The sequence below is a fragment of the Marmota marmota genome, unplaced genomic scaffold, assembly GCF_001458135.2.
Source record: "Marmota marmota marmota unplaced genomic scaffold, marMar, whole genome shotgun sequence".
NCBI classification, from domain to species: Eukaryota; Metazoa; Chordata; class Mammalia; order Rodentia; family Sciuridae; genus Marmota; species Marmota marmota.
Genome location: NW_026000026.1, coordinates 65,647,207 through 65,653,071, shown reverse-complemented (window position 1 = coordinate 65,653,071; position 5,865 = coordinate 65,647,207).

Here is a 5,865-nt window from a genome sequence, read left to right as displayed (position 1 = left end):
TTTGTTGTTTTTTTTTTTTTTTTTTTTTAAATTTTTAAAACAGGGTCTTACTAAGTTGCTTAGGGCCTCATTAAGTTGCTGAAGCTGACCTTGAACTTGTGAGTCCTTCTGCCTCAGCCTCCTGAGTCTCTGGGATGTATTTGGCAAGAAGCTTCTAGTTTTGTTTTTGTTGTTGTGTTCTGTTATTTTTTTTTTTTAACTGAGGGTTGAAAGTTATTCAGTTTCATTTCCACTACATTCCACTAGTAAAAAAAGTGAGCTACAGGGTCAGCCTAGATGAGGGCAGCACAAAGAGTTGAATATCAGGACTACAAATCATGGGGGCTGAGAGACATACTTAAAGATAAGCTACCACAGACCCCAGTAACTATAAGAGTTTTAAGGAGGAAGGGATTATTGCATGTAAGACTCTCGAGGAAGACATTTCACTAACAAGATGAAGTGGAAAGCAAGGCTTTGAAGGATATTTAGCTTCCCACCTAGGAAGGAAAGTGCGCATAGTGAAATGAGTGTATCCTTGCCAGAGAAACTGGATTCGGGTCCTGCCTCTTTCATTTATTAATCATGTATCTTTGGGTTGAAAACTGCACTGGTTAATTGTTGGGGATAGGGAAGTGTAAGGGTAGCAATATATTTAAAAAGCCTAGATTCTAACAGAGGAGCTATTATTATTACTCATGAAAGGATGACATTCCAAGGTGTGTAAAAATGGGAGCCAAAGTATATATTGAGGGCTTAGGGAGTGAACCCCAACATTGACAGTGGTCAGAATGCACACAATGTACATTTTGTATGCTCCAGATGATTTTAAGTTTTATTCCTCAATATGTAATGTGGTCTGTCCTTTCCTCTAGCTGCTTTTAAGATTTTTCTCTTTGCCTCTTTGTTTCATCAGTTTTACTATGATGTCCTTTGATATTTGTATTAATTTCCTATTGCTGTGGAAACAAATTACCACAAACTTAGTGGCTTACCACAACACAAATTTATTGTCTTATAGTTCCAGATCTGAGAAGTCCAAATATGTGTCCTACAGAACTAAATCCAGATGTGGGCAGGGCTGCCTGCCTTCCGGAGGCACTGAGGAGAAGCCACACCTTGACATTTTCAGCTCCTCCAGGCCAACTGTGTCCCTTGTTGGATGGCATGTTCCTTGCATTACTCTGACCTCTGTCTCCATTGTCACATCTCCTTCTCTGACTCTTGCCTCTTTTTTGTAAGGATCCTTATAATTACATTGGGCCTGCCCAGACAATTCAGAATAATCTTCCTATTGCAAGATCTTTCGTTTAATCATACCTTCAAAATAATATAAGTAATACTCACAAGTTCCAGAGATTAAAACATGGACATCTTTGGAGACCATTATTTTGCCCACTAAGGTGTTTTGGGTCTTCTTTTGTTTCATATTTCTTCACTTGAAGTTTGCTGAGCTTTTTGTGTCTGCGGCTTTATAGTTTTCATTAAACTTGGAAAAATATTTCTTTAATTTTATTTTTCTTTTTGCCACACCCTTCCTTCTGTGACTCTAATAAAATGTTTATTAGACTGCCTGATATGGTGCCGTATTTCAATGTTATATTCATTTTTTTCTTCAGTCTTTTTTTCCTCTGAATAGACAGTTTTTATTGCCATGTGTTTAGGTCCAATGATCTAATTTGCTGTTAATTCTATTAAGTATATTTTTCACTTCAGATATTGTATTTCCATCTCTAGAAGTTTCATTTACTCTTCATATCATGGTAATGTTTCTTTTTACCTTCTTAAACATGTGGAATATATTTATAAAAGCTGTTTTAATATTTTTGTTTGCTGATTGTAACATATATATGATTGATTTTATTTTAGCTAAGGATAATATTGTCCTGCTTGTTGCATGTCTGGTAGTTTTTGGTTGGATGCCAGACATTTTAAATTTCATGCCATCAAGTGTTGCATCTCATTGTTTTCCATTAACTCTTATTGAACTTTGGGGACATAGTTAAGTCACCTGGAGTTAGTTTTGGTCATTTTGAAGCATGCTTTTATGATTTGTCTGGTTTGGCCAGAACATACTTTATATTTTAGAGCTAATGTGGTCTTGCTGCTAAAACAATAGTTCTCAGAAGGGACTATCCAATGCCTCATGTTTGAAATCTTTTCATTTGGATTTAATCCTAGATGTATATGAATTTCTATTGGTTTATTCCTTGACCTTGGGTAGTGTTCTTACAAAAATGCTTACTCAAATAAGTATTTAGCTATAGATTTGAGGAAAAGCCCTCTGAAGATATCTGGAGCTGCCTTTCTTTTTCAGTTCCCTTTTCTTGATTCCTTTGCTTCACAAATTCTAGCCCATTGACCTCCCTATACTTGAAAATCAGTGCGACTACCAGGACCTATTTGGGTTCCCCTACCTGTGTTATAGCCTTCTCAGGCAATCAACCGGGGTTAACTGTAGGATTTTTCTCTCATAGATTACATTTCTACACTACCTGCTGTTCAATGTTTGAAAACCATTTCTTTGCATATTTAAAAAAAATGTTTTTAGATGTTGATGGATTTTTATTTTATTCATATATTTATATGTGGTGCTGAGAATCAAAACCAGTGTCTCACACATGCTAGGCAAGCGCTCTACCACTGAGCCACAACCCCAACCCAGCTTTGCATATTTTGTCTGGTTTTCTAATTGTTTAAGGTAGAAGAGAAAATCCAGTTCCTATTACTCCATTATGGTTAAAACCTTTTAGTTTTCGCTTTTAAGTATAAAAACAAATATATATTAACATATATATTTATTTAACAGAACAATTCATAAAAACCTATATTGTCACTTCCTCAGAAGTATTTCTTAAGAGAGGAATCCTATTAGCAGAGGTTTCTATTGTCCTTAATTCCATAATAACCAGCTGTATATAGCAAAGACAAATCTCAATATGGAACAGGTGGTTGTATATAGATAGTCTCCTTCTCCCTCTCTAACCTAATGAAATTTAGAATTTATCTTAGTAGATGGTCCACAATCTGCCCCTTAACTACTCATTTTGCCCACCCCTCATATCACTTTAATCCCCAAATATGATGGTTAAGTTTATGTGTCAACTTGACTGGGCCACAGGATGCCCAGATATATGGCTAGACATTTCTGAATGTCTGTGAGGATGTTTCTAGGAGAGATTAACATTTGAATTGCTAGACTAAGTAAAGCTGATAGCCCTTGCCAGCGTAGATGGGAATTATCTGATTCACTGATGGCTACAATAGGAAAAAAGGGTGGGAAAAGACTGAAATGTCTTTCTGGCTGTTTGTCCTGGGACATTGACCTTCTTCTGCCCTCAGTACTCTTGGTTCTCAGGCCTTCAGATTTGGCCTGGAATTTTTATTTGTTGTTCACTACCTCTCAGGGTTTGAGGAACACCCCCATCTTTCCTGGATCTTCAACTTTCAATTCTCAAATCATAGAACTTAGCCTCTATAATAATGTGAGCCAATTCTTTGCAATAAACCTAATTTTATACACACACACACACACACACACACCTCTATCTTTATAGCCTATTGGTTCTGTTTCTCTAGAGAACTCTAACACACCAGGGTTGGGTTCCCATAATCCTGTGTATTCACTGTGACCCTACCTGTCATGAATAGAGCTAAATACTAGAGCCAGGCTAATCACAAAATAAAAATTGGAACTTGGATAGGTAAGTAGGTAGATAGGTAGGTAGGTAGATGGATGGATGCATAGATAAATAGATAGATAGATCGATCAATAGGTCTAGTGGTGTCACTCAGTGGTAGAACACTTGCCTAGCATATGTGAGGTCCTGGGTTCCACCCTCAGAAGGAGAGAGAGAGAGAGAGAGAGAGAGAGAGAGAGAGAGAGAGAAAGAAGAAGAAGAAGAAGAAGGAGGAGGAGGAGGAGGAGAAGAAGAAAGATAGATAAATATAGACACAGAGGATGGAGATTATATGAGAGCAAGGGCTATAAAGAGAGATTTAGAGTCTGTGTGACTAACTCTAACAAATAAACTTAGGAGTTAGGAGCTGCCACTTTCTGAGTGGCCTAAGGTTACCTATACAACAAGCACATTGAAGTTACACAGCATACCTGTAATGAAAGCCGATGATGGCAGAGCATAGCCTGCATTTCTAAAGGTTTTTTTTTTTTTTTTTTTCTATTTCTACCTCCAGGTCTTCTGAACTCCCGAACTTGTGTTCTATGATAACCCTTTCTACCCTTCTCTTTTGCTAAGACTAGCTTGCAGGGATTTTTTTTTTTAACTTCAACTAACTTAGAATTTGGGTTGCCCAGAGCACATTGTTGGACTTCCACACTGCTGACTCCTCCACTTCCACTCCTTTGCTGCCAGTCAAACCTGGGAGAGACTCATTGTTCTCTTACTGGAAGCTCTCGGCACCACTCTGTGCTCCAGTTTCCAGGATCTGCTTTTCTCTCTGATTGCATCTTATCTACCCCTTGTCAGTAACTCCTGGGCCACTACTGTCCTGCCCCCAGGCCTCAGTGACTGTGGCCCTTCTGCCTGGTCAGTAACTGACCTTTAGTATAAGGTCCATCATACTTGAGCAACATCCATCAGAATTTCTGGCTTCTGTGTTCCTGCCTGGGAGGAACCTGAGGATCACAAAGGAGGTTGTCATTCTTCTTACTACAACACCAGATTGAAAGGTTATACAGACTTTTTCTGATAGGATAACTTCTGGGACAAGCAGATGGATTGTTACAGTTTCTTATATTCTTCTTTTCGATCCAATCAAAGTCATGGGAGGAGCTTGGAAGTGAGAGAGTGAGCCTTGTTCATTATATCTCCCCTTTTCTCTCAAGAGACCCCTCACAAATGCCAACCTATATAAAAAAGTATAATTGAACACATTAATCTTGAAGATTGAATTGTGCTATTTTCCAAGGTTTCAGACACATTGAAAACTAGCACTTTCACAGTAAAAATGGGCAAGTATTGCCTCCTATATTTTGAGTATGTATTATTATTGGAGTTCATTTTTAATTTTATACACCTACATTTCTCTCCAGCTGATCATAAATTTGCTAAGCCCTGACATAAAACAATTTTTAGCAAGAGGGTGCATGAGGGAAGTTATAGTGGGTTATTAAAGCAGTAGAGAGAAACCTAAATATTGCTGAACAGGTCATAAATGGAGCTTTAAAATGAACAGTTAAATAGCCTAAGAATACTGATTATTAAAATCAAAAAGTTATAAGATTTCATGTGAACTATTAAACTCTTTCATAAATTTTCTAAACGTGATAGATAGGAATATCCTTTGAAAAGAGAAGCTTTTTGTGTCTTGTAAGTTTCAGAGTTTATTTTATTTTTTTATGATCTATTTTATTTTATTTTATGATCTAAATAGCCAACATGAATTTCTGCCTTTTAATACAAATCAGAAAGATATTTAAATAAAAGGTATATAATAGTTAACTTTTAAAAATGACTATTTAGCCTCAAATTCTACATAAAAAACTGCAGCCAAGGACATGAATAGACAATATATAGATGACTAATACAAATGACTAATAAATACTATATATAAAAATCTGTTCAACCCCTTTAATAAAGATGCGTATTGATATCACAGCATGGTACCATTATTTCTCCATGTACCAGCAACAACAAAAAAGATTTAAAAGATAATATTCTATGATGGCAAAGACATACCATAATAGGCACTCATATATGATTGATGTTAATATAAATTGATACAACCTTTTGCAGAATGTTAATCAAGTTCATACCCTTTAATCAAGGATTTTTCCCTTTAGAAATTCTAGGAAATAATCAGAGCTATGGATACAGATTTATGCACAAAGGTTATTATAACAGAAAAATTATGAAGTATTTTGTA